At 31.3% G+C, this 24945-nt stretch overlaps 1 pseudogene; it reads left to right on the top strand.

The window, feature by feature from the left end:
- LOC127736971 (uncharacterized) overlaps nucleotides 1-19316 on the top strand; it is a 37098-nt pseudogene extending 17782 nt beyond the window's left edge.
- The last annotated feature ends 5629 nt before the right edge of the window (nucleotides 19317-24945 follow it).

Genomic DNA, 24945 nt, shown 5'->3' on the forward strand with positions numbered 1-24945 from the left:
AAAAATGTTATGGGAATTCGTGTTTTTATTTGTTAGTTTTCACAGATTATTTTCTTCAAAAAAACATAAAGCCAAAATGCTTTGAAAATTAAGAAGAACAATGCCTTAGTCACCCGTTTCCGGTACATCTTTGGAGCAAACGTGAAAGGCTGCTTCCCCGTTGAATTCCTTAAACCTTCATCTTGGAATGAAATGTTAACTTGTATCAAACTTTCGAAAATACATTATTCGACTTATAAGATGGATTTTCCCATTGGTATCTTTCGGCTCTCTTTTATCAGTGACGTATCAGTTAGGGAGTAGTAGCAGTAGGGAGGCCAAATCAATTAAGACATTGGAGGGAATTTAAACCAAAATTCCAAAATGTTTTGCTAAGGCAAGAAAAAATGAGAATAGAAAAAACTTACGGGTTTCGAACAATTCAACAATTGATAAAATGTAAAATTTGGAGACATGACTGTACAAATGATATTTCATATCAACAAATGAGTGCTGACAACTGGGTTGGCGATACATTCTGGGATGAAACTTTCATTAGCATTGGCATCATGCCATTGGCAATCGTACCATATCTTCTTATTTTCATATTTGCTTTAAATACTGATGTGTTAAAATACGATTACAGACATGTGTTAATATGCGTTTATAAGCAGCTAATGGAGTACAAAGAGGGATGCCATGAGTTTTTAAAGATCTTTAAACAAATTTTATTTAGATTTACTAGCATATATATTTTGAGATATGCCCTACATTCCTTTTACTTATATATAAGGCCTTACGAATGGTTGAATATTATATTGAGATTTATCCCCTCGCTCGGTGATGTTCCTATATTCTTTATTACGTTTTTAATTATGTTTGTCAAATTTTCGTGGAATTATGAGGGATTTGTTTTACAAATTCAGTCTTTTGGAAACATAACTGAACACTCAATTTCCGCATGAAAACAACTACTTTATGAGAACTATTGTTGATTATAATATACTTCCGCATTCATAAATAACAAAGGGCAAGCGAAATGGTTATTGTTTTAGTGGACCGGGGAATGGGGAGGTTTCTTGTCGAGAAAAAGGTACAATACACTAGGAGAGCAATCAAAACCATAAGTCGAATAACATTCCTGAAAACGTATGATTTATCAACACAAACATTTCATAAAGTGTTGATAAGATAAGTTGTCGCCCCTGTAATGGATGCGCCCATGATATTTTTATAAGAGTTAGTTTTTGAGGCATTTATACTGTTGAGAGGGGCAGAGGCACTATGTATGTGTTAGATAACATTGTGTGCAGTTAAGGCAGTGCGTGGTAAAACAATATAGTAAAAAAAACGACATAATTTACTATTTTCAATGATATTCCCAATCGCTACGATGTCAATGTTACATGTACACAATCATGACTATTGAAAGTGTTTTTGTTTTTCACGCTTGACTTTCGTGACGACTTGATATGAATTATATATAGTATACATAACTAGCCATATCTACGACTAAACTCCTGTGTCATACATAGATGAACAATATATAGCTTCAAATACATGTAGCAGCAACTGTTTACATGTACATGTAGTTTCAAGTGTGTGCAACTATTTGGTTTCACAAAATATAAAAGTAAGCAGACTAATATAGCAACTTTTCCTAGAATTTACAAATATTTTTAAAAGAATATACAAAATTACATATAAGTATGGCATCAGCAGAATTTAAAGAGCTCAAAAGCCTCATAATGGGAGTTGATAAAAAAGTAAGTGACTTTTCACAGCAACTTGAAAAAGTTGAACATAACTTAACAGGTATGATCAATGAAGTGAAAACTGACGTCAATATATTGAAAACAAAATATGATGAATCTCAATTAGAAATAACTAGTTTAAGACAAGACTTCACAGAGTTGGAACAGGGTGTTGCAGGTATGGATTTGCAAATACAAGCAATTGAAGGTGAAAAATTACAAAAACAAAAATATGAGCTTCAAACCCAGATGAATGAAATGAAGGATCAGGTAACATTGCTTGAAAAGCACGAAAGGAAATATAATATTATGATTTATGGGGTTGATGACAGTAATGCAGATGAGAACATCTATTCAGTTACTCGTCAGTTGTTTAGTCAAAATCTAAAAATTGAACAGAGAAAAGCAAATGCCATTCCGATTGCTAATGCTCATCGTGTACCAACAAGGGGTAGTGGACCCAAACCAATTATCGTTCGATTTATACACTATGGAGACAAACAACTCATTATGTCCAGTGCTCACAATCTGAAAGGTAGTCAAATTCGGATTCTAGATGATCTACCGGTATCCATGAAAGAGGAAAGATTCCTTCTGCCTCACGTAGCCTACAAAATACGCAAAAAAGAAAAATTGCAAACACGTATTCGAGATGTTGGGGCACATATGACACTTGAAACCCGTAAAAATAGAGGGGACCCATGGAACGCAAGAGAATGATGAGCGATACATATACATAACAATATACATGTATATATATATACAAAATTGTACTTATACAACAATTAGCCATATTTATATATATAGGTTGTTGTGACCTATTTGTAAGAAACTACAGAACTTTATATGCAGATGTAGATATCTATTTTATACATATAAGATAATTCTTTAATAACCAACTATAGACTTACCCTAATAAAAAAAAAATTAAAGTAAGTTAGCTAAATGTATACTAAACAGAATTGATCAATTTTCTTTTTTCTCTATTGTTTAAATACATGTACATGTATAACCTTTTTCTTTATCATATTTTCACAGATACCATTAAGTTGATACCAAATTGTAAGTATAGAACGGGGAATTTTATTCCAGGTTTATTTTCTATTTATGCAAATATTTTATTTTTGTTTTTTTGTTTTATTTTTGTTGGTTTCTTTTTTGCTTTTTATTGCTTTAATTTTGCTTGCTCTCTATGCTTTTTTGCCTGATTGTCTGCGATATATTGGCATATACATATAAATGTAAATGCTAATTCTGCTTTATATATATATTTTCAGTTTCCAATCTGCTGTGTTGAAATTTTTGCCTTTATAATTTATTTATATGTTTATTTTCTGCTGCTTATATACTTATTTATAATTTTGCTCTTGCTAGTTATTTAGTATTATTCTGAACTGCTGTGCTTAATGCTATTGCTATATGTTTTACTTTAACTCATCAGATACAGACTGACACAAATGAGTTGAAGTTAGAATATGTAAAGTATAGACCACTTTTAAAGTGATGTTTATTCCAAATTTCAGAATGAGATGCTTGTTTGAAATTATCTTTTCTTGTTGTGTTTATGGTACATGTACATTAAAATGAAGTGACCATACTTTAATAAGTTTTGCACAATCTCTGCTGAAACTAACTCATTAATATGATATGCATACACACACTCATGATGTGTAGTCTGTGTTCGATTGGTAGATAGTTTTGTTAGTTTTTATGATATATTGATCATGCATTAATTTGATTTACATTGTGATGCAAAAGTATTGCTTTTTATCAAGAGTGATACTTCATTTGAAGTCGGTCAGTGTTCTTAATTTTTTGAAATTGTATGTCTCTCAAGTACGCATTGTTCTTTTAAAGGAGAAATATTAACGTTTAGATAAATCTTATATATTTACAGTTACATCTCATAAAGAATATTGATCTTTGATCGTATCAGAGATATAATGAGTATAAAACATCTCTGCCTTCTTAAATAGACAAAGGATCATATAAATTTGTAAATTTGACATGGGAGTTTTTAATACATATATACAAAGGACAAACATACAAATTCCAATATCTACATGTAGTAAATTGAACAACTCTGAAATATTGTACATAAAAGGCTTATTTATATTATATATAGTTCATTTAACTTAAATTGTTTTTCAAAAAGAATAAACGTGTTAGACAGACAACATCTTATTATAAAAATATTGACAAATCTGACTGGATCAGATTTGAAGGCAAAACAATGGACATTTGTATACTTGTGCTTCTTGTGTGATCTTTTCTTTTTTGCCATAACCACATAGAATGGGAAAAATGTCTTTGTGTGTTGGAAAGAATGTCATTAAGGAAATTAAATGTATTATGAAATTATAGGAATGAAATAATCTTTCAAAATATGTACATAACATGAACTATACAGATATTCACTGTTGGGTTTGCTCAAATTAAATTTTCATCTGAATCCAATGTATTTATTAAAATTTCTTCTGAGTTATCTCCCTTAGACCATTTGGAGTGAATATCCTACACAACAACAGTGAATGTCTCAGAGTGCAGATTTAATATTTGATTTTAATGTTGGACTTTGTCTTGCTATTGTATTTTATGTTTACATATATATGCATTTATTGTAAATTACAAATATGTCTTAAGGTGTCACAGATCTTGAAAAAATATACAGTTTTAAAGGAAAAGAATTCTAATAGTCCCTTGATTTCACAAATATCATGGTATATTCATGTATACTCACTCATCATTAGAGTTATAAATATTGATAAAGCTAAACACATGCATGAAGGGTGATATTCTTAAAATAATTTCTTATAATTGTCAAGGTCTTTATACAAAGGAGAAACGGAGAGATGTTTTGAATTATTTAAAGTCAAAGAATTTTAATATCTACTGTCTTCAGGACACACATTTTACAGAACAAGACGAATTAAACATTAAAAATCAGTGGAAGGGAGAATGCCTTTTCAATTCATTTACATCCAATCAGAGAGGCGTGGCCATCTTTTTTAATGAAAACTTTGATCTTCAAATTCACAAAGTTAAAAAAGATGAGGGTGGAAACCTTCTTGGATTGGATATTACAATTGAAGAACAAAGAATTACCTTAGTTAATATTTATGGGCCAAATGTAGACACTCCTTGCTTTTATCAAAAGGTGGCAGACATCATTGAAGAATTTGATAACCAATCTTGTATTCTTTGTGGTGATTTTAACCTAATTCAAAGTTTTAATCTTGACACTCATAATTATGTTAATATCAACAACCCAAAGTCTAGAGAAAAAGTATTACAGCTAATGGAAGACTTTAATCTAGTTGATCCATTTAGAGAATTATACCCCAATGTGAAAAGATTTACTTGGAGGAAAAAAAAACCCTTTAAACAATCTCGTTTAGACTTTTTTCTGATTTCTGATAATATTTTTCACTTTGTTAGTGATGTTAAAATTGATAATAGTTATAGGTCTGATCATTCACCAGTGATCTTTTCTTTCAAGATTAATGAATTTATAAAAGGCAGAGGCCTTTGGAAGTTTAATAATTCCCTTCTTCATGATGCTGACTATGTTAAAGAGATAAAAAAACTCATAAGTACAGTAAAAGAACAATATGCTATCAAGATATATAGAGATGAAAATTTACAAAATATTGACAACTATGAAATTGAATTTACTGTTGATGACCAGTTATTTTTCGAAACTTTACTTACAGAAATACGCGGTAAAACTATTTCATACGCCTCTTATAAAAAAAAGGAGGGTATAAAAATTGAAAATGAGATTATTTTAAAATTAAAACAATTAGAAGAAAATGCACTAACAGAAGAAAATCTTGAAGAGATTGATCAGAAAAAAGCAGAACTTAAAATGTATAGACAAAAGAAGGTTCAGGGACAGTATGTTAGGTCAAGAAGTCAGTGGATTGAAGAAGGAGAAAAACCTACCAATTTTTTTTTAAATTTAGAGACTAGGAATTATATTAATAAGACTATTCAAAAACTTACTTTAGAAAATGGTGTTATAGTGGAAGAACAAAAAGAAATCTTAAATCAGACAAGGGTGTTTTATGAGAAACTTTATAAAAAACAAGATTGTTTGAAAAGGGTTGACTTAACACGGGACAATTGTTATAATGATATACCGAAGCTTAGTGAGGATGAAATGCAGTTATTGGAGGGAAAGATTAGTTTTTCTGAATTAACTGCAGCATTAAAGAGAATGAAAAATAACAAGAGTCCGGGATCTGATGGTTACACGGCAGAATTTTTAAAATTTTTTTGGATTGATATTGGTAAATTTGTCCTTAGATCTATAAATTTTGGATATGGGAAGGGCCAAATGTCTGTCACCCAGAGGCAGGGAGTGATTACATGTATTCCAAAAGATGGTAAACCAAAACAATTTCTTAAAAATTGGAGACCTATTACTCTTCTAAATTCTACATATAAATTAGCATCAAGCTGTATAGCAGAGAGAATAAAATCTGTTTTGTCAAAATTAATAAGTTCTGATCAAACTGGTTTTGTTCCAGGTAGATATATAGGCGAAAATTGTCGATTAATATATGATATTCTACATTTTACTGAAGAAAATAATATCCCAGGAATTCTCTTGCTGATTGATTTTGAGAAGGCATTCGATTCCATTTCTTGGTCCTTTCTTTATGATACATTAAGATATTTTAATTTTGGTGAATCAGTTATATCCTGGGTTAAAACCTTCTATAACAATATAACAGCTGCAGTGACACAAAACTGTTTTCTGTCAGAATTCTTCACTGTAGAGAGAGGCTGTAGACAGGGAGATCCTTTATCCCCTTATATTTTCTTGCTATGTGCTGAAATATTAGGCATTTTGGTAAGAAATAGTAAGGAGATAAAGGGTATTACTATAGATGATACAGAATTTGTACTTTCTCAATATGCAGATGATACATCATTGATATTAGATGGCTCGCCAGAATCGCTCGATGCATCTCTTCGTGTTCTCCAATTGTATGCTGAAATCTCGGGACTTAAGATTAATATAGAAAAAACAAGTGTTATTTGGATAGGTAGCAAAAAACATAGCCAGGATCAAATTTGTGTAAAGTGGGGATTGAAATGGGGCTCCATTACATTTAAGCTCCTTGGAATTACTTTTTCAGTCGACCTAGATAGAATGATTAATTTAAATTATAGGCCAGTTTTAGATAATATAGACAACACTTTGAAAAAATGGTCAAAACAGTATCTCACCCCCTTTGGAAAGATTACCATTTTAAAAACTTTGGTCATATCTAAATTAAATCATCTGTTTCTATCTATCCCTAGTCCAGATGAGAATATGTTATGTAATTTAACAAATAAAATGTATGCTTTTATCTGGGATAATAAACCTGATAAGGTCAAGCGAGATCTTTTATGTCAAGATTATTATATGGGTGGTTTAAAAATGCTAAATTTAAAAGCATTTATACAGGGACTGAAACTAACATGGGTAAGACGGCTGTATAATTCGAATTCAAAGTGGGTGAGATTAGTCTCTATTGTGGAGCAAATAAATTTTAGTGAACTAAGTTATATTGGGCCTATTAAAAGGTCATCAAATAAATTTTGGCAAGAGGTTTTTGATGCTTGGAAAACCCTTAATCAAATTAGAAAACCAAGATGTATTGATGAAATTCTATCTTATTCTTTATGGGAGGTAGAAAACATTAAAATTGGTGGTTCAAGAGTCTATTATAAAAACTGGGCAAACGCTGGAATTTGGACAGTGCATGATTTGTTAGATTATCAGGGCAAAGTTATGTCATTTCAAAATTTCCAACAATTATATCAATTTAGGCCAAATATTTTACATTATTATGGAATAGCACACTCGCTTAATGAGTGGTTAAACACGATCAATATTGAAGTAAAGGAGAAAAAAATTCAAGCAATACTACCTTTTAACATAAGTATCTTCTTTGAATCAAAAAAAGGTTCAAAGGACATGTACAAAATATTGAATGAGAAATATATTACTTTTGCTGCAAAGGAAAAATGGGAGAACCATCTTAATATGACTGGTATTAACTGGAAAAAAATACACACTTCGTGTACAAAATATACTAGAAGCACTAAGCTTTGCTGGTTCCAATATAGAATTATACATAGAATTTTAGGAACTAATTCACTACTTTACAAGATGAAAATAAATAGTAGCAATATATGTACATTTTGCAAAGAAGGACAAGAGACCATAGAACATGTATTTTGGAGCTGTCCGATGGTCGCCAGTCTCTGGCATGCACTAAACATCTGGATTTTTGAAATGACAAATATTGAACTGCCTTTGAATATAATGATTATTCTATTTGGTATCTACGAAAATGTTAAATTGAATTTTGTTAAAAATAAGATTATTTTGCTTTCAAAATACTATATTTACCGAACAAAATTACAAGAAGTTTTGCCAAATTTAAATGCTTTAAAAAACTATTTAAAGGAACACTTGAACTTAGAAAAATACATTTCATTTAAAAACCTCTCTGTAGATGAATATAACAAATACTGGAGTCCCTGGACCCCTATTATAGAATAAATAATAAATGTCGAATTTTGATTGAAACACCACTAATAGATATTGCAAGAACAAATAAGATTCCAATGTTATAAGAAAATTATTTATTTTCAACCTATTGTTGCACCATCATATATTCAATTGTTGTTTAATTATTTAATACTTCCTTTGTGTGAATATGTCATTCTGTATACCTTTGTTCATACATGTTGTGCTAGTCTATTTGTTACAATAAAGAAAATTCATTATAAAAAAAAAAAAACATTTCATAAACCGGGCTAAATTCGGGTGTTCTAAAATGGTCAGCAATGTTTGCTCCATTAGTGACACCTGTCGTGTTACTCCTGTTAACATGTTGATGAAATATATGTGTTAACAACGCATCAGGCTAAAGCGGGTTGGTGAATATAACTTGGTAACCGTTTTACTTTGTATACATAGAATTATATATTTCCGATATGATGTTGAATTATAATATATAATTGAATGTCCCTCTGGTATCTTTCGCCTATAATTCTTATTAATAACATTTTAATGAACGTTGTGGCCAAATCATATTTGTTTATAATGATAACTGAATTGTATGATTTGTTACCAGTAATACATGGTTTTTGTGCTCCTCTTATTAAGTTTCGGAAGCATATAGTGCCTAGAAGTCAGTCTCTCCGTCCGAAACACATGAGTTCCCTTTCAGAACTTCATTTGTCCTTTCTAAATTGGAACTTATGCAGAGGGAAGATATAGGTAAGGGGCAGAAGCCTACTGATTTTTGGGTCAATTGAACAAAGTCTACGGTTAATGGTACTGAAAATAGATTATTTAAATGTTTTTCGGATGATACATGTAATTTGAGTTTCCTTTGTTGGTTAGAAATGAAAGTTATATATATGAAAGATAAAGGGAAAGAGAAGAACATTATTGATCAATCGGTATATTGATAGGTTAAAGGTCAATATAACAGTTGATAAAAATAGATGTAAATTGTAAATACAATGTAGTATGAAATTGTTCAAAATTTCAAAAACCTCTCGACTATGGCATATAATTTTTCAAATGTATTTTTATATAGCATGTGATTCATACCTGGTCAGGATAACCGATGTCCATAAAACACCAAGGACCTATGGCGTTTCTGTATATCATGGCTATCGTGGAAGCATCTATAACATATGCAACATATAATTGGATAGAACTACCTTCAGAATCTCTTGAAATATAGTTCTTTGTTTTAAATTGTCAGCAATTCAATTATCTGGCATCTTTTTGGCACCTGACATACCATGTTTTTTACACTAATTTTTGCTTCTCTCGATTAATATGCGGTTTGGGGAGCATCTGGTGACAGTGTCCACTTCTTTACTTGTCTCTACACGGTACAAAGGCAATTTGTCAGATTTACAATTTTTTCGTTTTGAACATCAAAGTATATATTATATTTACTTTAAATACCGAGGATGTCCTTTTTGATATGTCATAAATCTTTTGAATAAATACAATACATGAATTTTTGAAAAACATATATGGGTAGATTTTCAAATTGAAAAAAACTGTTAATGTATATAGTAAAATATTGACAGTGGTTTAATAAAAAGTTTTATATTTTGCTTTGTTAATCTTATAAATTGGATATTAAGTCGATATTGTAATTCATGTATGGAAGGTTTACCTTTTCGTATTTAAGCATTAAAATACAACTTATACATATTTGGACATGTCATAACTTGAAGTTTTTTTGGTGTTTATATATACTATGTTCCTCACTTGGTCAATATAAAGAAGAGAGTGATAATATAGAAGGATTACTAGTATATCTATATAAACAACTTAAGTGACAATTTTGTGATACTAATATTAAAAATAAATCATTTCGTCATACTGTATTGCCATTTACTATATAAAAATAAGAAGATGTTGTATGAATGACAAAGAGACAACTCTCCACCAGGGACCAAATGACGTAGAGTTTGCAACTTAAGGTCACAATAAGGCCTTCAACAATGAAAAAAAACAATATCGTATAGCAAGCTATAAAAGGCCCCGAAATGACAAATTAAAACACCTTAAACGAGAAAACAAGTCCATTAAATAAAAGTAGTCATACAGTTATTTGATATAGCATTGTTTCGTTTTGAGATCTTTGAAATGCAACGTGAATTTAATTAACATACGCTCAACGCCCTTATAAACTTTTATGCTATCCTGTTCACATTCTCGTTGTTTTATATCCGATTGTGTTCGGGATTGCACAAGATGATTTTTTCGTTCTGTTTTACATTAAATCCGTTTGTAAGTACGATTTATTCATCAGTTTGGTTTCAACTTTTGAACTAACTTTCGACAACGAGTGCTTTTAGTGCTTTGGCCCTTCTTAAAAATGAATTTGGTAAATATTTTGGTTGTTTTTGTCTAGAATACCTAAGTTTTAGTTTAAATGTTAATTTCATTTTGCATGACTGTTAACAGTTTATTGCACCGTAATGGTGTCAAGCAGTTCTCACACGTTATATGGTTAAGATTGGCGTTAATTGATTAATTGTGGTTTTTTTTAACTTTCTGGTTTTGATATTTTTTTAACATTAGAAGTTCATGTATGTTTCATTTTCACATTTGGCTTATGAGGTTTAACGATTGGTTTAGAGCTAACCTTACTTGAAGGCACTCAGTAGTATATATGTAGATTGGTATAGATTCACTCTCATATGTTGTGCTACATACAAATAATGCTATTTTTTAAAGTCGTGTAAAACCTTTCACAAGACAAAAACACTCTTACCACACAGCAAGGTCAATGCGGTAGTAATCAGCGGAATTTCAGGTTATTTTTTAAATGATTGCTTTAAAATGAATGCAGCTTTTTTTGAACTGGGACAGGCTATAAAATATAACTAATTACCATTTCTTACAAATAATCTAATTAAATAACATCTATTTGTAGGCTCACCAATTGACAGAATAACAAATTACAGGTATGAAAATTCATTTCAATATGATATTAGAAATTGAACACCTACAGTCTCATCATTAAGGCCTACATAAAGTTCCATCTTTATAAAAATACTTCTAATTATTATACATGTATGTTGATTGCAATCGACCATTTAATTGATTCTAACTGTGAGCTACTGATGACCGAATTGCTCTTCAACTCATTTGAAGCACAATTTTTCCAAAGCCTTCTTTAAGACGAGAAAAGAAAAAATCTAGAAATATTATTTTATATCAATTGTCACTCAGTTACCCTTTTCCCCATATATTCTGTAAACTTAAAATTAAGGATACTACAAGAATGTCTGATTCATTTCTGGATTTTGACTTTAAACTAATGCTCATGGACAACTGAAAACTAGGATACATCGAGAACGAAATAATTTAATTTTTCCAATTGGCAGCTTTTAATTTTTGAGAAGTAACATTCCAAACATGGTTAACGTATATTAGGTGAAAAAATACTAATACTTGCATGTATTTTGATGATTTTACCAACAGAGGTATACACTTAACCCAAAAACTACTTCAGCAGGATAAGATGAAGAATGACTAAAATTGTCATTTTACAAGTTTTTCGGTAACCAAGCAATTTCTGTGACATTTACTCTTCATTATAGCATGTAGTTCAGTGGTTGTCGTTGGTTCATGCCTGTCACATTTGTTTTTCGTAAATTGTTTTGTTATCAATTAGGCCGTTAGTTTTCTCAATTGAATTGTTTCATATTTTTCATGTTGGGGCCTTTTATAGCCGACTATACGGAATGGGTTTTTCTCATTGTTGAAGGTCGTAAGGTTGCCTATAATTGCTTAAATCCACTTCATTTGAACTTGGGTGGATAGTTGTCTTATTGGCAATCATACCACATCTCCTTATTTTAATATGAATGTAAAATACATTTAGGAAAAGTACACAAACAAATAAGAGATTTTGTTTATAATCCTACCTAACATTTTGAAATTGTAGGTGTTTACGCTTAACTGTAAATAGTTCCTTAACTTGAAATGTACAAATAAATTCGAGAACTATAGATACATATGTAAATCACCAATCTGTTCTTTTGTTTAATTTTGTTAGTGGTGTGCATGTGTTTTTGTATGTAAATTGATCTTTCCTTTTCCTTTAACAAATTTTATAAAGTACGTTGTGTGAAATATGAACAAACATCATTTTCCCGTTTTGACGTAAACTTTGTATAATCTCAACAATGCGTTTTGCTCTTTATTCATATTTCTGATGCATGCATGCATGCACCTTTTATTTAACAGAACTCAGAGAGGCTTTCAGTCACTTCGACAAAGATGGTGACGTTACCATTACCACAAAAGAACTTGGAACTGTCATGAGATCCCTGGGACAAAATCCTACTGAGGCTGATCTACAGGACATGATTAATGAAGTGGACACTGATGGTATGCTTACCTGTATAAAAGACCCTACCACGCATATACCGTGTAATACAGGTTTCTTTCCCCGAAGCATTTATATCCATTAAATGTGGCCCTCATGTGTTGTCTGTATTTCTTTGACATATAGGTTTTGATTGCCTCATTTTGGTATCTTCTTACACTTTTTATACGCATTCATAGAGGCGAAATTATGATTTACACCATGCCAAATGTCAACCTTGCAAATTATGTCTAAATCTTATTTAGTTTTTCATATGTTTATTTATTTATTATTTTTTTTTGGGGGGAGGGGGGGTTAGGGTTAGGGGGCAGTATATGCTTCTAATTATAAAATATAATTCGTTCTGCAAACCACCTTACTATTCCTCGGATTTCTTTGTACAACTGATAAAATTGAGAATGGAAATGGGGAATGTGTCAAAGAGACATCAACCCGACCAAAGAGTAGAAAACAGCCCAAGGCCACCAATGGGTCTTCAATACAGCGAGAAAATCCCGCACCCGGAGGCGGGCTTCAGCTGGTCCCTAAACAAAAATGTGTACTAGTTTAGTGAAAATAGACATAATGGATAAATGGACACAATGGATTATATGTTATCTTCAATTTTTTCAAATACTAGTTACATGTTTCTTTAAATTTTTCAGTCATTCGTGGTTTACACTGTTCATGCATATCTGTTATTCTTGCACAAGGTCTTCGGATGTGAATAGGCCGAGAACTTTTCATATTGCGTTACAACCAGAAAAGAAGAAAACAATTAAATTTTAAAAATTAAATTAAATTTTGTTTTAAGGTAACGGAACGATAGATTTCCCAGAATTCCTTACTATGATGGCCCGAAAAATGAAGGATAGTGACTCTGAGGAAGAAATCAGAAAAGCACGGCAATGGTTTTATAAGTGCAGCTGAACTTCGCCACGTGATGACTATTCTTGGTGAAAAGTTAACAGATGAAGAAGTAGATGAGATGCATGATCCGAGAGGCTGACATAGACGGCGATGGACAAGTTTATTATGACGGTATGTTTTATATTTTAATGTAGATGATAAAGATCATATTAAAAGGTTTTCAGACAAACCATCTTAAATATCTATTTCCATAGTTTTAAAAGCTGCTCAGTCTAAAAAAAAAAAGCAAATATTCTCATGATTTTCGGTGATGCACTTATTCATTATTTTATCGGCTAAAGCGGTTATGTGCACGACCTATATCAAGAAAAAGCCCATGATGTCATGACAACAGCAACAACAACCCAAAAAATTACAATAATAATAAAAACTAAACATAAAAAAACAGGTTAAATTCGAATCTTCTTTTTTCGATAAAAGCCATAATTAATTAAACTATATTCGCTTAAACTGCAATGTTAAAATTTCATACATATTTTAGTTGTTAGCAAATACAAAAATAAACCTAAATTATAACATCACGAAAAAAAAGTATATGAAGGGATGGAATATGGACTTCCACTGAAAAAAAGGTTGAAGTTTGGGTGAATGTAGAACATAAGGTTTAGCACCAACTGATTACTCTAAAAGATGTTACAAGATTTTTAAAGATATATGATAACCATTTCACTAGAAAAGTTTTTAAGAAAATTAATCCAAACACTTGGACTATTTTCTTCTATTACAACTACAGTAAACATGCTGAATGTCACATCTTTTAGTTTCAATTACATTGAAGATGGAGAATGCGCAGTTTCGTATGACCTGTAATTCTTCAATATATTATTTATAAACTGTGCCGTGATTCAATAATTTGCACTTGCAATCTTTTTCTATTATTAGTACTAAGTCCCCACATTTGTCATTGATAAGAAACCGATTCACGGAAAATGTAATCACCTTATAGATTATTAGAAAATATTATTATGTTACCGTAATTGCAATATATGTGTATGCATGTGCTCATTTAAAGTATTTAAATATCATATGTCTGTTTTTGTTTCGTTGAATCAATAATTACTTTACATGTCTGTTTCATTATAATACGTTATTTTGATTGGCCAACAGCAATCTCGCGTTATTCTGAAATTAACCTTCATTTCAAAACAAAATGAAATGTAACATTCATAATGACACGAGCTTCCACAATAAAGTGCACAGGAAAATGAAAGAAAATCTTGATAGAAATCATGTTTTCGTGATCCTAGCAAAAAAATGTAATTATAAGTATTGAATGCTTCTTTTAGTAATTTTATAGGGTTGACACGATAGTCTATATAATTATAATAACTTGATGACCTCTTCTCTAGCAGTAGATGACACGATAGTGTCCGCTACAGTGGCTTTTATAGACGCATGGTAAAAATAGATAAACTCCTCGTGTTTCTTCGTTGAAATGCAATAAAAGATTACATAATTAGCTTGTTATTTTACAAACAAAAATGACACCGTCAAAGGGTTTAACTAGAGGAAAAAAGTTTGCTATATTTATATCATTCAACAACTGCATTATTTGACACCGACAAAGGGTTTAATTAGATGAATAAGTTTGCTATATGTATATCTTTCAACAACTGCATTATTTGACACCATCAAAAGCTTTAACAAGATAAAAACGTTTGCTATCTGTATATCGTTTAACACAGCATTATTTGACACCTTCAAAGGGGTTAACAAGATGAAAACGTTTTCTATATCTATATCGTGTAACAGGAGCATTATTAATTAGGAATATCAATTATTATAAAAGATATGAAAAGCTAACCAAAAGTAATTTTTGAGTCAAAATGAATGTAATTATCATTTCAACTGTCATATACGTCATTTTAACAAATATACACCTATTGACTGGTTATGAGGGTAATAGCAAGTTTGTTGTCCCTAAGATACCAACTAGTGTTCGAGGCGAAGCCGAGGACAATAGTTAGTATCAAAGGGACAACAAACTTGCTATTACACTCATAACCAGTCAATAAGTGTTTTATTATACCGAATTTAATTTCCACCAAATAACTTTAATACCACTAACATAAAATGCTAAAGTGAATGTGCTGTCTGAAATCTAGCGTTTAAGACAGCATATTTGCTAAGAAGGAGGTAATAAACATATATCAATCCCCCTTCCCCCTACCCCCAGTTTTTGGTGGGGTACGTCTTGTTCTGTTTTAAGTTTTCTATGTGATGTTTTGTGAACTTGTTTACCTTTTCGTCAGTTTTAGTTTTTTTGCCATTGAATTGTCAGTTTTTCTTCGACATGTGAGTTTTGTTCGTCCCCTCGGTATATTCAGCATCTTTTTAATTAATTTGTTTATGCTTTCAGTACTCAGTAATTGTAAGCATCATTTGTGCGGTATTGTTGTTTATAATAATTATTGATTTATTTGTGTTTTTACCTTTTATTTCACCGGGTTTTTTTAAATAAGCTTTTCTTGTACTGAATTGTATTGGTATGTTTTTATGTACCTTTTAGCACTAAATTGATCGAGATTAAAAAGGGTTGTAGATGATATAAAACAATATACCCCATCCACATGTTCAACTTCATGTGTTTTTCCGAAGTTACAAACTTTGTCGGTGGTTTATTTTTATCTATCTTAACGTTTTTGTCATTGAAATTTGTGTTGTTATAGTCTTAGTTTTTGTCTCGCCTTGACGGAGTCAAAAAGCGGGACATAGGTTTGCTGTTTTCGGCATCGGCGGCAGTGTATTGTGATTAAGTCAGTTTATGAAGTACCAATAGGGGTAGGTCAATGATATCTGGTATGCAGTTGTATTACTATTGCCACATCCCATTTCCATGGGAATCACTTGGCCCCGCCCCCGCAGTCATGGTCTTTTGACTTTGAATATTTTGTATAACTTACATGTTAAAGTATTGCTATTTCAATTTCAACATTTGCATTTAACTATCAAAATTAAAAAAGGCGAGACATAATTCTGTGTTAATAGTATTTTTCCTATGACCTTTTCCATTTTAAGACTGGTAGTGATGTGCAGCTTGGCATATTGTATTGACATCTCTGTATTGGGGAAGACTGTATATTCACCAACAGAATTCTAAGTTAAGACATCTAGACATCTAGACTTCCGGCTGGGCATGTCGCATAGACAAATATTGTGTTCATTTTTGTACCATTATTTGCTAGTCGAGAGTATAAGGTGAATGGTTGAGTTCTAAAAAAGCTAGTCTAACCCGCCACAGAATTATGTTCCTATTCCAATTCAGTACTTTCGTCAATTGTTGTCTTATGCTATATGTGCTATATACTATATGTTAATGTTTTTTGTTATTTGGAGAATTGGGTTTTGATGGCATTTCTTTTATTGTTTCTATTTACTTAATTCACATTTTTTTTACTCAGGATAATTTAGAGTTGACATATTGTATCGAAACCTGTCTATTTTTGAAGACTATATGTTCCTCTACATGTCTTACAGTAATTCGTCTTGTCGGGTTGCTGTCTCGTTGGCGTATACCTAATATCACCTTTTCCGTAGGTGATATTAGGTATACACCAACGCTGTAATGATATACTGTATTCGCATTAATTCAATACGCCTGTGGGATATACGATACTTATAGGAAAGTTTCTATGTAAAACTATTTGAATATTGTTTTAACAAGTATCTAAAAGGTTTTTCTAGGTCATCGTCCATAATTGCTTTCGTCCAGGTATCATAATGACAGCATATATAGCTTGTAAATTAAATACCTTGTATGTTAAATTTATTTATATACCATAAATTTAAGTGTACAGTTTTAGTCTTGTGTTTGTCCCTTTTCATTGCCTCTTTTGTATATTCTGTTATACATGTATAAATAAGTATGTTCTTACTGATAAAACATTGAACTACAAATCAATGCAAAAATGTCAATAATACAATGTATATATCATTGAATGTAAGATTTTCATTTGTCATTTTAAACGGTTATGCATAGGTATCAGATTTCAATGTTATTTGAGGAATTAAAAAATAACAAAAAATATGAATAGTGTTGAATAGGTTCTGGGCGGAAAGTTGTAAGTTGTCTCATATCGGTGAAATAATGCATATAAAAGAATGAAGGTGAGATCCCTTGTAAGAACCAATTACAAAAATAAAATTAGGAAGAATTATCCTTGCGCTAGCATAAACGTTGGGTCAGGCCTCTGTCCAATCATATAACTGACAAATAAATATTTCTGCAAAATAGTGTTATTTACGACCTTAGAGCGTCTATAATACACATATTTTCCATTCTTTACCAACCAAATATAGTAAAACTTTTAATAGTTCCATTAAAATTACTGGTCAGAGGTTCTCCCAAATCCATTTGTCTGAGACCGAAGTCGATATTTATTAAAATATTTAATCAAGATTCACAGTTTTGTGAAAGAATGTAACTGACACCCTTCTGAACCTCCAATATGCACCAACTTCCATTCTCGAACGCCAAAATATCTTTGAATGCTATTTTACTAACTTATATACATTTCGGGTTATTCATCAATTCATATTACTTTAAGTATTAAATATTAAAAGAAAAGTACAAATAGGATTTATTAATTAACACCACTCTTTTTGTGGTTCCCTAAGTACCAAGTACAAACAAACTTTTGTACAGACAGCTAGGCATGTAAACCTCGCATACTTCAAAACTTTCAGTACGTCTTACTTGAACTGGCGAGGACAAGTTCACGTGGAAGAAGTAGAAAAAAGAAACGAGCTAAGGCAATTAATTTCCCAACGTCGTTTGGAAGACTTTATTAATCATAATGTAGTTGTGCATAAACACTGTATAAAGGATCGTCTATTACATTTGGAATCTAAAAGAGGACTACATGTAAAAAATATAGTACAGACATTTATAAAAAAAAAGTCAATGTTTTGCAGTTCTACCGTAACGTAACACAAAACACAATATCTAATACATAATTCATTGGTGGTTTAGTTATCATACGTACCATGTTTAGTTGTAAAAGTCCATCATATTACCAGGAGAAGTCTGATACTCTTTTTTCTTTCTAATATTTTAGGCCGAACAGCTAACAGAAGAACAAATTGTAGGTTGGTTACCTTGAAAAATTGATTGTATGGGTAACATTATAAGGAAAGACTAATATTCAGTTGTAATTTTCTTCGTACATTGTTGATTCGTACTTGTTTTGAAAATTATTCCTCAGCTCATTGATATTGGATGCTCTGATAAAACTGTAGATATGTAATTAGTTAAACTATTTTATTCAAAATAAATCGATCGATAGGGCAACAAACCAGGCCTCGTCACAGAACAAAGTAAAATATAGAACACTAAAAAGACAACACAAACATGATGACAGCACACAATAATTCATCTCAAAACGTCTAGTAACTCAAAGCTGACTGGAAGAATGCTTCAAATAGTTTACTTCAAATATTATTAATACTGTGCTACCAAGTTAAAAATAATGATTAATAAGCATATATGTAATACTTCAGAAATTTAGAAAAATATGTACAAATTGATGAATATAACATAATTTATACAATGAATTGGAATTGATAGCAAGACATACATGTACATGGCTTCTTCCTTTATATATGTCATAAGAATAAATAATGTGAAAACCCTTTTATTTGGAAGACATTTCGGTAATAAAAACCTCTTAACAAATCGAATATTTTGATGATATTCATTTCTGATTTATTCAGAGTTTAAAGAGGCCTTCATTTTATTTGACAAAGATATCGACGGAACAATTACAACAAAAGAACTGGGAACTGTTATGCGATCTCTTGGGCAAAATCCTACAGAGGCAGAACTACAAGATATGATAAATGAAGTGGACGCTGATGGAATGTATACTGCTCCGGATGCTCATTTCTTTAATTAATGTTTTTTAAAAGGTGCTCGAGGCCGACATATTATATAATCGTTGCATTTCGTACACCTCATGTTTTAAATTCTATGCGAGTAAAAAATAAGTTATTTATTAAAACACTTTCATCAATATTGCTAGTGCATGATATAGAAATGTTTTATATAGTCAAGCTTTCAGAAAGATCGCATTTGAATAATGCATAAGCGTGCCATAAGACATGATTTTTTTTATCAGTAGATTAAGTATTTTGAGCTTACTATCAAGTAGACATGAGTATTATTTAATATGGCTCTCATATGTACCTTTACGTTTTTGTCTATACAATACCATATGATAACCAGTTTAAGAGCAAAGTGCTTATCCTGAACAAATTTATATTTTGCTATTTTATTTGTTCGAATATTTTTTTTATACCGACCAAGATATAGGTATGCTTGCTAACAAAAAAATTACAAATTGATAATCAGGAACCTCATTTATTGGTTGCATATAGGGTCCTAGGTAGTCGGAACTACTGTATCACTAAGGTTGTGTGTTCCAATCCCGCACGTGGCAGGTGCACTAGACTCAAATCTTAATTACGTAGAAGGTCGATGGTTCTCTCCGAGCACTCCGGCTTCCTCCACCAATCAATACTGACCGATTCAGAAAAGTACAACAATGATGAAAGTGGCGTAAAACACCAATCTATAAATATTGATTGCATATGTATTGTGATCTTAATTTTATTTTCCTTTTTTTATTTGTTTTCTTTTTGGTTTTTGTTTTGTTTTGTTTTGTTTTGTTTTGTTTTGTTTTGTTTTGTTTTGTTTTGTTTTGTTTTGTTTTTGTATTGAAAGCTTTTTTTGCTTTTATTTGTGTTGTTTAACTGCGGTCTAATGAATGTAGGGGGCTTAATGATGACAGTTTTTAGGTTCAATTGTATTCTCTTTTTCGCAATTGACCACGTAACACTTACGTTTCAGATTATTTTATAATAACAAAGATGAGTCTTACAGCCACTTAGTTGATGCCACTGCTATGAACGTTTCGTCCCAAAAAGGTATCACCATCCCAGTGGTCAGCATTACTATGTTGATATGAAATATGATTTATACGGTAATTTTTGTTAATTAACTGTCTATCAAATGATGAATTATTCGAAACCCCAAGTTTGTTTCTACTAACAATCTACATATAGTCTGAAAACAACATTTTTGCATTTTTGTTTAAATTCTGATTAGTTTTGTAATTGATTTGGCCTCCGAAATGTTTTGATTCGAGCATCACTGATGAGTATTCTGCTGACAAAATGTACGTCTTGTGTACCAAATTATAAATCTGTTATCGTAAGTTGTTTTTTTCTGTCTCATTCAGATATATCCCATAAAATCATTTAATCGTATAAAATATGTCGGTCAGAGGTATGACATTCAAATATCAACAAAATAAAGAAATTATTTGGAAAAAGTGTGTGAAAATAAGGTTATCGTAAAGCATCAAGAGAGTGTATGAAAAAGTTAAGTTCTTAACTGAACATTGAAGCAATTTTATATATGAAGGTGTATTAAATATGAGATAATCACACAAAATAAAATATTTAGTACATAGTACTCATAAAAAATTTCTATTTCTTTCACATGGACGAACGTCTTCCTTGCAGGCAATGGCACAATAGATTTCACAGAGTTCCTCTCAATGATGGCAAAGAAAATGAAAGATAGCAATTCAGAAGATGAATTAAAAGAGGCATTCCGAGTGTTCGATAAAGATGGTAATGGATTTATAAGTGTAGCTGAACTCCGCCATGTTATGACAAATCTCGGAAAAAAATTTACTGATAAAGAAGTTGATGAAATGATCAGAGAGGCTGATACAGATGGAGATGGTCAAGTAAATTATGAAGGTATGGTTAGACTTATCTGGTTATATCTATTTTTGTGGTATATAAATATGGTAAAGTTTGAAAATATAATGTAACAGCATTGCACATGTATAGTTCAAATGTAATACAGGATCTGTTGTAGCATAGATTCCCATTGTTTGTTATTATGTAAGAATAGAAACGTCCGATTTGCGATCCTTCATTCGCATTGATGATGCATTCGAAATTGATGTACACACATAATTCTCATTGGGTTATCTCCCTTTTAACAGAAGCATATGTATGCGAGATTAGTCCAGTATAAGGTATGTGGCTTGGTCTTAATTTATTTTTAGCAAAGGAGAAATAATATTTCAGTCACTAACTTGAACAGAAATGCCTCTTGACTGGTTGTCTATTAATCAAGGTACTTGTAGATGTTTCACATCTACGTGTACCTCAGTTTCAGTTCTTCACCACTGCATTTGGCTTTACAGGATTTTGAAACTCTTCCATCAATGCCCACTTCGACTCCATATATAAGTATATGATAGATACATTGTAGGAAATAATTATATGACAACCGGTCTGCGCTTGAACGTCAAAAATCCTCCCATCAAGAAAAAAAAATATATCTGAAGTCGCACAACTGTATATACTTCTCAAAGTAATAAGGTCTGAAATGGGAATGAGCGATTTTCGGATATATCTTAATTCATACCATTAACTATCTAAAGTATACAGCCAGTATGATGATAAATTTGATTTATATGGCAGTATTTAAACAAGATAAATCTACGATTATATATTATGTATTTACAAGTGTACATGTATGTTAAGAAAAACATCTTTACATTGTAGAATTCGTCCGGATGATGACGTCAAAGTAGAACATCGCTATAATAATTATTTCCTCTTCACTATTTCATCATATGTACATTTCACCAAAGACAATTATTAAAATGTACTATACAAAAAAAAACTTTTGAATTATAATATATTGTAATTAATTAGGAACTGCAGAACAATGTGTAATACTTGTGTTTAAAAACTACAAAAAGTACGATATGACAACATGTTATTAACCTTAAGTTAAATTATTATTTATATATGATTTACATCTGGAATTCAGTCCAGCTCTTTCGCTGTAGAATTAGAACATTCTATTCAATTTATTCAAAATTTGTTTTGCATGAAGCGGAATCGTGCTAAAAATGAGGTCGATTGGCCCACCAGTTCATGACTATAAATGTCCCTTATTAATTTTACTGCCATCCGTCCATGTTATTTGTCCGTCCACTGTTCATTCATAATCAAAAATGTCTTATTAATTTTTAAAACGAAATAAATTGCAACCAAACTAGTCTACAACAATCCTCAAAGTGTTTAGCTGAAAATGTAATAGGATAATTCCGCTGCCCATTAAATAAAGTTACTAAAAAGATGTAAGGATTATAATGAAGATATAAGTCAATTAAAAATCAGATAATCTTGTAATGTTCAATCAAAGTTTAAGGAAGAGATACACATATATCTCCCTTTAAGTTTTGAACAATCGTTTCTGGGGATACCCAATCGTAATCAAACATGACCGCATCTGTAACTACAGATAAAAAGTTTGGCGAAATTATACCCATGTATATGTAATTCTAGTTTGTAAATATTAAACAAATATTAGGTTATAGTTGTGTTATAGTAGATTGAAATTATGTACAAGTTTTGGTTGGATGTTAAAAGATGACTCGAAACTATAATTTACCTTTAATTGGGGTTTCAGACTCCCAAATTATAACTGAGTTCTTAGTTCTGTCGTAGATCTCACACTGTCGTCTATCTGACGAATAATGCACGCCAAACAAGAGATCCGGATTTTGTCCACGCACCTAGTCGTATGATGAAATGTCAAATTTATCTGTTTGATTTGTACAGTGTACCTGTAATAATGATATTTTAAGTGACATTTGTATGCTACTATGATATTTGGACAAATCCTTACCATTATACGACCATTCAAAAACGAAACTTTTTGTTTCGTAAATTCATTCCTTGAAGTTATTGTATTGCCAATTAGTTTGACTACAAACTTAATTTTGAATTGAGTTATTGTACATCATGCAAGATTGTTGTTCTTTTTTTAAAAAGTTAGACATCAAGAGACCTAAAAATGTCTTTGATATTTGGCAATATATTTTAAAATCTAATTATAAGTCGAATATAACGATGTTTCTTCAGTTGTCAAGACTGCATCCATTGGATTTCGGAAATTTTTATAAAAACGAAAAAAAAAAAAAAAAAAACCATAAATATGTAGTTCCGAACTACCTCTGAATTTCGAAACAATTATATATGTAGCAATTATACTTTTATGGAAACAATCAATTAAAAAGATGTGAAATAGATCTATTAAATGCCTGCATGTCTTTTCTCTCTATTTACTAATACCTGAAAAGGAAACATGCAACTGGAACCTCAAAAACAACTGGACAATGCATGAACCATCATTAACTAGCAACACCTAATTTCTCTAAATAAAATACTGGACAATACAACAAAGCTTATCAAGCACAAACACCAAACTTTTCCAAATAAAATGCTTTACAGTACAACAACCGTTATCAACCACCACGTCCCAACTTCTACAAATAAAATACTGGTCAGAACAACAAGTATAATCAACAACCAACACCCAACGTCTCCAAAACAAATACTGGACAGTACAACAACTATAATAAACCACCAACACCCAACTTCTTCAAATAATCCATCATCAACCGCCAACACCCAACTACTCCAAAACAAATACTGGACAGTACAACAACTATAATAAACCAGCAACACCAAACTACTTCAAATAATTCATCATCAACCACCAACACACAACTACTCAAAAACAAATACTGGACAGTACAACAACTATAATAAACCAGCAACACCAAACTTCTTCAAATAATCCATCATCAACCACCAACACACAACTTCTCCAAAACAAATACTGGACAGTACAACAACTATAATAAACCACCAACACCCATCTACTTCAAATAATCCATCATCAACCACAAACACCCAACTAATCCAAAACAAATACTGGACAGTACAACAGACCACATCAACTACCAACACCCAACTTCTCCGAATAAAATACTGGACATTACAACAACTATAATCAACCACCAACAACCAACAACTTCAAATAAACCATCATCAACCGCCAACACATAACTACTCCAAAAACAAATACAGGACAGTACAACAGACCACATCAACTACCAACACCCAACTTTTCCGAATAAAATACTGGACAGTATAACAACTATAAACAACCACCAACAGCCAACTACTTCAAATAATCCCTCATCAACCACTCTCACCAAACTACTCCAAAACAAATACTGGACAATACAACAACTATAATAAACCACCAACACCCAAATTCTTCAAATAAGTCATCATCAACCACCATCACCCAACTGCTCCAAAAACAAATACTGTACAGTACAACAGACCACATCAACCACCAACACCTATTATGACTGTTTGTTTGTTCACACATTATTAATATAATGGAATTTTATGCGACTATCATACAAGGGAGAGGTTTATATAGCTAGCTATAAAACCAAGTTTAATCCACCATT

The sequence above is a fragment of the Mytilus californianus genome, unplaced genomic scaffold (assembly GCF_021869535.1).
Source record: "Mytilus californianus isolate M0D057914Y unplaced genomic scaffold, xbMytCali1.0.p SCAF_4, whole genome shotgun sequence".
In the NCBI taxonomy this organism is placed as follows: Eukaryota; Metazoa; Mollusca; class Bivalvia; order Mytilida; family Mytilidae; genus Mytilus; species Mytilus californianus.